This window comes from Macrobrachium nipponense, chromosome 47, assembly GCF_015104395.2.
Source record: "Macrobrachium nipponense isolate FS-2020 chromosome 47, ASM1510439v2, whole genome shotgun sequence".
In the NCBI taxonomy this organism is placed as follows: domain Eukaryota; kingdom Metazoa; phylum Arthropoda; class Malacostraca; order Decapoda; family Palaemonidae; genus Macrobrachium; species Macrobrachium nipponense.
The window spans coordinates 22,127,169-22,139,710 of NC_087222.1; the positions used below are offsets into that span (position 1 = coordinate 22,127,169).

The 12,542-nt window shown below is 37.8% G+C and overlaps 1 long non-coding RNA gene across 1 annotated transcript; it reads right to left on the reverse strand.

Moving 5' to 3' along the window:
- Nucleotides 1-5,906: 5,906 nt before the first annotated feature.
- Nucleotides 5,907-11,548, reverse strand: LOC135204470 (uncharacterized). The gene is made up of 3 exons (XR_010312240.1): nt 11,403-11,548; nt 9,199-9,418; nt 5,907-5,989 (listed from the first exon to the last, which is right to left on the reverse strand). It is a non-coding gene; the product is annotated as an uncharacterized LOC135204470 (long non-coding RNA).
- Between the last annotated feature and the right edge of the window lie 994 nt (nt 11,549-12,542).

The following is a 12,542-nucleotide window of genomic DNA, read 5'->3' on the forward strand; positions in this document are numbered from 1 at the left end:
CTTGATATCTGAACAACCCACAAAAATCAGGAAAAATCTCCAACGCTGTAGACAGCAAAAAAACCCTTTACTGCCTAAATAATTAATTACAATGGACTTAATGTCAAACTCCCCACTTTACGAAATAGAAACTCCCGAAAAAAATCAATACTCCCGGATAAGTTACATCTCCCGGTAAAAAAAGAATGCTATTAAGCTTCAATCCCCAAATTATATCCTTTTTGTTGTTTGTTCTCATAGGGAAAGGAGGAAAAATAATAAAACGATAACCACAAGTACGTTTCCCCAATCACAAAAATACATAATGCATGTATGATATACATAACGTGCATAAAACCCCACGTTTTTCCCAGAAAGCTCCATGTAAAGTTATGAATGTGGAGAAAGCCACCTCTCACACATGCACTTTCGTGAAATTGTATTGTCACATTCCCAGATAATTGACCTAAAAATTGACGATCATCATCAGAGGAAAAAAGTCAGCACACGGGCCTCAACGCAGCGGTTTGTCAGCAGAAAAATCACTCTGCGGACGTATGCTCTAAACAGCAGTCATAAAAAATGTTTCCAGTTCAGACAAATAAGTTGGAAATTCATGATTTCTCAAAAAACGTCTAAACTGACACATTTCACAGAATTAAACTTCCAGGATCTGACTAATGTGTTCAAAATTTGTCTCAAAGACTTATTCTCTCAACATGACTTTGCCCACAAAATATATGCCTCAAAATAACACACTTGTGAACATAAAAAATGCAAAACATCTCCATAGGACTCTTAATGCAATAATGACACTCGCCTCTAAACAGTACGAAACCAAAAGAGAAAAACCACAGAAATCTCCTCCTTCGGCCTCTGAAAAAACTCCCAGAGGAAATTAAACAAAAATCAAACACAAAAAAGGGTCACCGCCCCAAGATTAATCCAACTCCATTATGAGACACCATAGTAATAATAACACCACTCCGGATATAAAAATATTTCCTCCATTGGTTAATAACCAACCCCCTTATATTTTCTCTATTATTTCTCCAATAGCCACATGTTTTTTTTTCTTAATAACAAAAAACAAAACCATCCGGAATACAAGAATAATCACCTCTATTCGGCAAATACAAAATATTTACCTTATTTCCCCAATAACTCCCTGTGAACAAAACAAGCCTCCAAAAAATATATCTCAAAAAGGTGCACTCAAGGCATCTAGCTCCACATATTCAAAATATTGCCCCATATCTCCAAATATGTGTCTCCGAGTTTGCCAACAAGATGGCCTGCAAAATTAATTGAACTAAACATAGCTCTCATCACATTGGCAAATATCAAAAATGGGCCAAAAATATATATCCCAATCTATTATATCTCAAATAAATAATTCCAAAATAATATATACCTCCAAAATTATAACTCCAAATATAATCCAAGTATCTCTCCCAAATAACATATCTCCACTTATATCTCAATTATAACTCCAATCTCCAGAGAATAACCAAAGTTATGGTCAAAAACTATAAAACTTCTCCATTTAGATAACTGCCCCCCCACTAAAAAAAGGGCAAAACTCGGCAAATAAAACTGTCTAGAAAATTCTAGAAAAAATCACCAATGGCACACACTCTTATAACAGAACCAAAGTCACAGTGTTCTTAGCCAGAGTTCTCCATAATGTATATGACATAAGTCACTAGAAAAAACTTAACCAAGTTTCTATCTCTCACAAAGTTGTCACAAATACAACAAAAGTATTGTGCAAGAAAACTACAATTTGGGAACACAAATATCAGAGAAAAATGTAGTGCCACTACGTAGCATCCAAACTATGCAAGAAATTTTCCCATATATTTCTCTACAGCATCAAATAGCTGAAACACGAACACGTCCCGAACAATGACTCTAAGTCACGAACTGAGATAATACAAAATATATCACACCAATGGAGAAAAAAAATCAAATTCAAATTCACCCTGGTAAAAAAATTGTGTCAGCGATGGCATAATTCCAAAAAAGGATGTCCCCTGAAAAATCAACAGTTGTTAACTATACTCCCGTGACTCACTAGAGTCAAGCAATATACTGCTGAATCATCAAAAAAAGGCAAAAAAAAAAACTAAAACATGTGTTGTTAGTTCTCACCAAATTCAAAAAAGATTTCCACCACCTCATAGCATTACGACCCCCCACGTATAGATATAAAAAAATCAGTATCAGAAATATCATTATCACAAATCACCAAAAAAATTGATCATCAAAATCACTGGGTATCAGTATAAGAAAAAAAAAACACCAATGTATGCTTATCATCTTCCAGATTCAGCACAAAAATATTCAGCAAAGTTCGCACGTTTCACCACAATTCACCAAGATTCAGTCAGATTCATCAAGATTCAGGCAAAAACTCATTCCCCGTGAATCACTGAAATATTCTCCCCCCCCACCGACAAAACTACAAATAATAAGACAAGGACCTTCTCCCATTAATTCATGTTAAAACAATTCTCCATGAATAATTATCTGTAACTAATATCAACTAATCTCATGAAATATCTCAAACTCCGCAAAGTATGTTCTCCGTAATGGATAATTATACTTAAAGCAACCCTCCGTGACCACGTTTCAAGTATAATAATTAATTATTAATAACAATAACTCTCCATAGCAATAATTCTCTTGCAAAGATCTCAAGTAAGGGTGAAATTCAAAATAGCTTACAACAGTATTGCTGAACCTCATGACACACAATATCTCCAGATGCAACACCATGACATAACACCATTGCCACATTCACGGCACCGGGCATTAGCATGCATCCCCACTCGGCACCATTTTTCAAAGTAATCTCTCCAACACAATAAAAGAAATAATAATAATATGTGTCTCCCCAATATATTTGTGTCTTCCCCAATCCTATTTGGTTTCAGGCACAAAGAAAACATACACCCATACAATGTATTTCAATTGTCTTTTATTTCCTTTTCTCTTCCTCCAAGAGAGAAAAAAATATCTCTTTTCTAAAAAAAAAAGACTCTACGGGCATTTCACTTCATCAACTAATCAATCAGCTGATATCTTAGCATCCAATGTCAAGGCCAAACCCATCCCCCAACACCCCCCAAAAAAAAAAAAAAAAAAAAAAAGGAGTTCACCCCCAATGAGAAAAAAAGTCTCTCCCCCCCGTGAGAACAACCCCTCAGTCAAGCGGCAGAACACTCCCAGGCATGCCAGTAGTACCCCCATCTCCCCTTAAACAGTGTCTGAGGACCCCCTCCCAAGGTATACACTAGTACCCATCTCCCAATGCCCTCCCTCGAAGTATGCAGTACCCACAATGCAACGCGCCTCTCTGCGCGGTAAGCAGAAAGTGCTGAGGCCGTAAAATTGTGGCCGCTCTGTCTCTAAGCCAAGTATGCTTATTTAAGCACAGTTCACATGCATAGAAAAAAAAACATCTTAATACACCCCTATGTTTTGAACAAAGACGAATGCATTCATCTATTATAAACACGCGTGAATAAAGAAAACACGTCATTGCTACTATGGGGAAAGAAAAAATGTTTTGACCTACCTCTTGAACCAATCCCATTCCACTGAAATATTTAAAACAACCCTCCCCTTCAAAACAATAGTTTTTAACACTCACCACTCCATAATGGGAACAAAAAGAACTCGAAATTCTCGTAAAACGCGGCAGTGATACATGCATGAACAACAACACCCGCACGGCCATCTCGGGATGCACTCGTCATTGCACACAGAAGTCATACTGGGTGCGCCCACTGCTCTTAGGCTGACTGCCTGGGAAAAATGCTGAGTCCAATAAAATCCTTCCCTCCCTTTAGCACAGTTAACAGATAGATATTTTCTCATTTTTTCTCACTAAGTAACTGAAAACTAACAGTTTAACGATTTTCCCCAATCCCACAAAGGCTTTGTTGTTCGAAAACTATCGCTAAGCCATAACCCATAACTGGTCACCCATATCTCCTCATTGGCGTTCCTAGGCATAGAAAAGAAAAAAAACTTTTATACTCCCTCTTAACCGCTTGCCACCACTGTAATGGGGGATTCCCCCCCCATTTTTCATTAGGTAAGCGTGTAGCACGAAACGGAAGGCAAACCAACACAGCATTACACACAGCCTCTCTCTCTCTCTCTCTCTCCAAGGAATCTCTCTCTCTCTCTCTCTCTCCAAGGAATCTCTCTCTCTCTCTCTAGCACCAACACCTCTCTCTCTCTAAGGAATCTCTCTCTCTCTCCACCTCTTTCTCTCCACTCTAACAGGTAATGAAAATGAGAGAGTCGCGTCATAACATTAACGTTTATTAACAATGAATAAATAATGGATAATCAAGTAATCCAGTATTACAGACTAACTCAAAAAACCCCGAATAGTACAATGTCTGATAGTAATCATTAGTCACCAAAAGTCCACACCCATCTGGGAACTCTTTGTCCCCCTCCATTCCAGAATCGTCTGTTTCAAAGACACAGAACACATCCCGGTAAGTACACACACAAGATTGACAATCAATGACTAAATATTGGATATCATCATAAAAAATGTCAAACAGATAATAAGCCAGCCTTCGGCTAAAACACTTCAACACTCACCCAAGCAACCGGACACTTAAACACTATGTCACAAAAACTCCCCGGCGAGCGCCACGGCATCTTGCCTTTCTCTCCAAGATCCTCTATCAAAATCCACCCATAGACTTGCGTATGAAACTATTAAAGGGAAGAGGCGCACACGCACATACGAACACACAGTTCATTTGCGCCTCACGGTTCTAGCTACATCCAGTTTCACAAAGGCACTTTGAGAAGAGTTCATAAACTGTCGTGCATTGACTTGTCGAACTAAGCATTTTTATCTCACGCCATCCCCAGAATACTCATTCATCAGCTACTCTCAGGTCGTTGCTTCTCACTGTTCTCCACATTCCATAGGTCACAGAGAACACATGGACAATATATTATTAATCAAAAACCCTAGGCCTTACATATATATATATATATATATATATATATATATATATATATATATATATATATATATATATATATATATATATATATATATATATATATATATATATATATATATATATATATATATATATATAGATATATATATATATATATATATATATATATATATTATATATATATATATATATATATATATATATATATATATATATATATATATATATATATATATATATATATATATATAATGTGGGGTAGAGAGAGAGAGAGAGAGAGGTAACAATAATTATTATCGTTATTAGTAACGATTGGGTGTCAGCGTTCATTATTATAACTTTTCAGTTGGTGTATCTAAACGATGAGTTCTGTAGTGTATCTACTACGCCTTTCTGTATTTGACCCTTAACTGAAATTATTATTATTATTATTATTATTATTATTATTATTATTATTATTATTATTATTATTATTATTATTTCACATAATGAGCAACAGGACTTAGGAACTCCCTTGGGAAGTTATCAAAGATCTTCCACCAGTCAGTCACTGAGTGTGTGAACACACGCAAAGGAAGCCCGTGGCGTAAGCACGAAGCATCATAATAGTAGTATTACCTGTACAAGATTGACGTAGAGCCTGGTTGCTAGATAGAGCACAGCAATCTGGTAGAAGGGCGTCTCCTTAAACCAATCGAGGATTCTCATTCGACGGCAGGAAACCTTCTCCACCAGAACAATAGTATCGTCGGTTCTCTCTTCTTCTTCTTCTTCTTCTTCTTCTTCTTCTTCTTCTTCTTCTCCTTCTCCTGCTTCTTTATCACCATTGGACTGGAGCCCTTCTTCGTTCATGATGTCCCTTCCTCCCTACCTCCGCCCCCCCCCTTTTTTTTTTCCCCTCTCGTCCCATTTGGATCTGGCCCTGGAGAAGGATTGTTCCCTTACTCCGATATGGAAGATTGTGAGAAGATGAGACCGACAGCCATGCAGATCAGAGCCACATTCTGAAAAGGAGATATATATTTAATATTTCACAAATTCGTGAGTCTTTCGGAGGTTCCAAAGTTCAGCTTTGCCTTTACGTTCAAATGTGGATCCTGTGCAAAGGACCACTAAATTCCTCTACTGGTACTTCGATTGAACTGCTTCATTACACAATCACTCAACGCCACAACACACAAAGAGAACTTCCTGTCTTCCAAGAAACTGATAACACGGAAATATAATGTTAATAGACACGTGTGTGTATGTGTGATCAAGGGTCTCTATACCCTATCGGCTCCTTCAAGGTTATTTGGGTGGGGTCTCCTCCGTTGCTGGCGCGGCCACATCAAATATTCCAACTCAACGTTTTATGGTATATGAAGGCAGCATAAGTTATACAACAAAAACATAATTGGTTGTTGATTAATTTTGGCAATTATTAAAAGCCCTCGTAATTTTCTAGCATTTTACAACAATAAAACAACAAGTTTATTCTTAAATGTGGTAAAAAAAATTTCCAGCGTTGCCAGTTCTTATCTCAGGTGTTAAGCTGACCTCAGGGCATAAAGATGTCAAACAGCCGCCCCCTCCAAAGGGAAGCTCGTCAAAACACTCACTGTCACTGACTCATTAAGGAGTCTATCGCCTTACAAACAACATGGAAAATGTTATGAATACTTACTGGAAAGAAACGGAGGACCATATTAAGAATAGATAAATTAAATAACTGCTGATAATCTCATTTGTGTAATTCTACTATGTACATTTGCTGCGTTCTCTGTCAATAGCTCTCTCTCTCTCTCTCTCTCTCTCTCTCTCTCTCTCTCTCTCTCTCTCTCTCTCTCTCTCATATATACATACATACATATTATATATATATATATATTATATATATATATATATATATATATATATATATATATATATATATATATATATATATGCAGTAAATTACACAAGAAAGGTCCAAAAAGAGATTTAATTAGGCCTTTGTGAAAAAGGGAGACCTGGAAGAATGGAAATATTTTCAAAGGAGGGTCGAGGCAATAGGGAACACCCAGAAGTATACTGCTCCCAGGAGACATTAACAAACGCCAAGGAGGTTAAGCCTCCTTAACAGACGCACGGATTAAAGGGGAAAATGGGAAGGGTAGGCCTTTAAAAACTCGAGAGAAGTACATTTGGCAAGGTGGGGGACCCGCCCAAACAGCCTTGAAGGAGCCGATAGGGTATAGTTCTTTTTCCGTTATATTTCAAAATCTATCACATTGTGCCAGCGTCGAAATATATGATACAATCTGAAAACGAAAAAGGCCACAGTAGAAACACTAATATAACATGCTCCCCCAATTCCTGAAATGGAATTTTTTGCTTCTCTTTTTCTGTTTCTTGTTTGCTTAACTAAAAAAACTAAATGGGCGATGATAATAATACGTACGCCAAAAATAAAAAAATAAACATAACCTGCATAACAGATGATGATGGAAGCATTACAACAAACTGGTAACGCAAAACTGATTGCTATGCACAATTTAAAAACAGTAAGGAAGAATAATTAAAATGTATGTCATAAAGTTGTATTCACTCATGACGGCCCATGCGCAGTTTGTAGCATGGTGAATGTTCAAACATAGATACAAACACACACACACGCACACACACACACACACGCACACACACACACACACACACACACACACACACATATATATATATATATATATATATATAATATATATATATATATATATATATATATATATATATGTGTGTGTGTGTGTGTGTGTGTGTGTGTATGTTACAGTGTGGATTACTGAATGAAGGGAAATTATTTCAAAAGACATTCACTTATAAAAACTTAAAGGAAAAGGCAGGAAAAACATAGAAAAGGGACAAAAGGACAGTTATCCTCAACCGCAAGGATGTGTAAGGGACACCTTCTAACGCAAGGGTGACAAGCGATACTGTTCAGGCACCCTCAAGAAATTGGAACTCAGCAAACTTGGTCACACCTCATTTACGCCTACACCAGCCCTCTTTTTCAGGATTAATTGGCGCTCCTTTTGGTGACAGGTCAGAGAGCCGAGGGATAATTCCAACAGCCCATCTGGCAAATGTTAGAAAAGGAATTCTATGCTCCCTTGTTTTAAAAGAAGGAAGTGTTAAACTCGAAAGCCCCGCCTTTCCAAGGGTAGGCCTAGGGTTTTAACCAATCAAATCAGCAGTGCCAGATTGTAAAGATGTCCCAAAATAGGTCCCAACAAATACCCTACTAGGATACCCAAAGGACGCACCCTCAAAAAGCCAGGGTATGAACAAGAGGCATTTCCAAATGAGAAGTCTACCAATTACTACGGAAGGTATGACAGGAAGGCGGTTTTGTAGAAAGTCGGTAGCCACTCTGCTACAAGAATTCTTTCAGAAGATGCCCCACCCAGTCAAAATCCAAAATCCAAAGGCGGTGCCAAGAAGATGTCATCCAAATAAAAAGGCTGGACAGGGAGAAAGAAGACAGTGGAGAAAGAGTGGAAAGCAGAGACAGAAAGAGGAAGACAGGGTGGAGAAGAAGAGACAGAGAAGTGTGAAGTGTGGTGTGTGAATATAGACAGTGTTAAGTGACAATATTGGACTCAGTAAAATTCCCTCGTGCCTAATAGACTTGCAAAGAAAACAAATGCCTACAGAGTTTGTCTCGGTCCAAGTGCCTAAGGTCACGGTGGAAAGATTTATAAGATTTCCCATCAAGAATAAATACATATAAGGATGCATCAATTTCATTTTTCCCAAAAAATATAACTGTTGGGTAAACAAGATAGCAACTGATTACATAATTCCTCCTCACTGCCAAATCCATTCCAGTTGCCCCCTCCGGCCAATCATTACCTTAGAGTTGTACCTTATTATATATATATATATATATATATATATATATATATATAGTATATATATATATATATATATATATATATGAATATATATATATATATATATATATATATATATATATATATATATATATATTTTAGATATTATATATATATATGTGTGTACGTATATGTATAACTAAAAATAAACGCAACCGCGTTAAAGAACAAGTAACATGTACTTCAGAAGAGACATACACACCCAGACAAGACAGACACCGACAAAACAACCACATTGACAAAACAACTTGCAAAGCAACTGAACTCTTGCTGAAGACAGAGCCTGAGAGGCACCCCAGACTCACATGAAACTTCCCCACATCTTCGGGCCCAATAGTATCCAAGTAACAGGGTTTCTCGACGGGTTCAACAGCGACTAGTTCAGCCCCGTCGCCCCGTGCGGTGCAGTTGGCGTACCTGATAACCCTTTGACTTGGGTCATCGATGTTGCTGTCTGAACCCGTTTTCAGCACAAGGAGGGTCACTGCGAAGACGATCAGGTTCGACAGCACAGTAAAGGCGTACCTGCAACGAAAGGAGAGCTGATTAACATGAGTTTTCTTCCAATGAAATCAGTCGTCGTTTACCTAGTCCAACGCTATTGCCTACTTGGCATTCTTGCTCGCTAATGACAAGCAACTTTGTAAAGATTGTTGAAAAACGTCTATTTTCTCACTCTTAACTAATGTATGTGGGGCTATCTTGGTTTCAGCTTATTGTTTTCTAGCTTTGAGTCACCAGTTTAACAACGAAGCCTGATTTTAAAAAAAAGTACTAGCTAGTGAGACATTATTTCCGTATGAGTGAGAGTGAAAGGGAGATGGGAGGAAATCTGAAGAAAAACGAGAAATGATAACCTGAATGTTTGTTGCAGGAATCACATTGTTTATTTTTTTATAATGGAAATGCTTTAACCAGTATCATTACTGCCAAACAGTCGTACAGATAAAGACGAGAAGACCATTACCTTTCCAAGCAGGCTTCCAATGAACTGGGAATCCTAAGTGGAAAATTGGAATTGCTTTTGGAATATAAAATTCTATGCTAAAGGCCAAGTACTGGGACCTATGAGGTCATTCAGTGCCAGAAAGGAAATTGAGAGTAAAAGGAGGCTTAAAGGTGTAAGAGGAGGAAAATCTCGCAGTTGCACTATGATACGATTGTTAAGAGAGGGTGGAAAGTAAGATGGAAGGAAGAGAATATGAACGGAGGTAAAGTAAGAGGAATGAAAGGGAGTTGCAGCTATGGGGCCGAAGGGACACTACAAAGAACCTTAAGCAACGTTTACAGAGCACCAAAGAATTATTTACAGAGTTTGAGGCTGCCATTAGAACAGCGAGAGAGGAGGAGAAACTAATAATAGGAGCTGACATACTCCCCAGGGAGCCGAAGTGGAAGGGACAGAATACAAAGATGCAAAATAGATACAGACACCGTATAATAAAGGACAATATTTTCATACACATATAGTTGTTAAACTGTGGACACTCGTAAACTAATGAGCAGCAACAATCATGAATACTGCTGCTCATAAATTCAAGAGTGTCCAGTGGCTAATTCAAACTAGCCTTTACTTAACAAATATTTATGTAGTATAAAGATACTGTCCTTCAACAAACTGTGTATGTTTCTATCTGGCATCTGTGGATTCTATCTTTGCCACTTCGGTCTCCCAGTTCTTTGGAATCCTGTACTGAAAATTAATCCCTGTAAACTTCTTATTCATTCATGTTGAAAAAGGCATTGCATAGAAAATCTTGCATAATGAACTCCTGTGGCACTGACAAAAACGCTCTGGAATTTACGCCAAAAAACAATGTTTTTTTTTTTTTTTTGTCGTAAGAAAAATTTTCTTAAAGTTTGACATAAACTGTATATTTGACAATAATGAATTATATGCCAGCACTGCAGACAGCAGATCTTATTTGCTATCGTAAAACGGAAAAATAGGAAAGGCCCCAGTTGCCCGTTAGTTCACCTAAAAGAACGTTACGGATTCGGTCCCCTATTTTTTTTTACTGTTCTGGCCACCCCACTCCACGGTTCCATAAAACCTTCCGGCCCTTAGCGCCCTAGGCTACGCATGTCTCTATAAGAACGTTACCAAACCATTTGATGGTACAGGACTGAATCTGACCACAGGGAGGGTCAAGGCTCATTCCAACGTTTCCAGAAAGAAATGAAAATTCCAGCGGATGGCAAAACCAGAATAAATTTAAAGAGAGGCGAAACCCCCAAGGAAGTAAGGAATTAACATAAGCCTAAAGTACAGAACCACCAATAACGAGAGCGAAACAAAAGGAATAGGAAAATAACAAAGCCAAGTAGTTAAACAGAAACACAAACCGAAGGTAAGATTAAAAAAAAAAACAAAAATAAGGGTAAAAATAAAAAAAAAAAAAAAAAAAAAAAAAAAAAAAAAAAGACAAAAAACAAATGGACGAGTAAAAATGAGGAAAGGAGACATGTAAGGTGAAGTCAAACATGATTCGATCTTCTTGGCCAGTACCTAATGGAATTCAGCTCAGTCCTCTGGCGCTTCTCCGTCGTGAGTTCAGGTATGAGGGCCAGATGAGAGATCTGGACGCACCCCCACCCAAACTGGAAGACGCACACGAAGGACACGGAATATGCAAATCGGGTCCATTGGTTCGTGCCTTTGCATCCCAAGCAGGAGTTGAAGATGAATGGGAAACTCAGGGCAACCAGAATGGTGCCTGCAATGGTGAAAAAAAAAATGGTCTCAGTTTCCATGAAATTGGGAATGAATCATCTATGTCATCAGTTGGGTAGTTTGGATGAGATGAAACATACATTATGGAAACCAAATTTATAAATCGTTAAACTTTCTGTTTTATACATTGTTGTACCTCGTTTTCTCTCGAACATTGCAAGACAGAGAGAAATAATGCCAGTATGAGAAAATAATTAACGGACGTTCGTTTTTCAGATTTTTTGTAGTAGATGAGATGAGGATGATGACATGACGGCTTGGACATGTCCCTCGCACCACCCCGGGAAGAATGGTTCTTTCTATACGGGACAGTCAGTGTTGGACCATAATACTAAATTGAGCATTACGCGCAAAATCTCATATCTTCAATAATCGCTTGAATTCAAAACTTTAGTTTTAATTGAAGACATTTCTACATTTATCTACCTTTGAATATAAAAAAAAAAAGACAAGCGAAGGATTCCTCATAAACTACATTATTTCCTACCCTGTATTTGTGTGATTTAATGACTGATTAAGAGTCAGACAACCCAGCCTCTACTAATATGTCGAAATGGAAAAGTACGAAAAAGAAGCTCTAAATAAGAAACGAAGCAAAAATGGAGCGGCTCACCGTTTTACCATCCCAAGTTGCCAGACTTTTTCCGGAGCGACCGTATCTGGCGCACACAGGGATTCTGTTTTCTTTGTCGGAAAATATCCTGACAAAAGGGGTACTCAGGCCGTCTGCTACTTGACCGACAAGGAGCACCAGACCAGCCATCATGGGGTCGAACAGAAGGACCTGTTGAGAACGATGTTTGAGAGATGTTCTTGCTCAGGTTTTCACTGGAGGCTAAAACAGACAGAAATAGTACTATTAATGAGGCAGACGTTATGAATCATAATGCGCAATCATTCACAGGGAACAAGTCT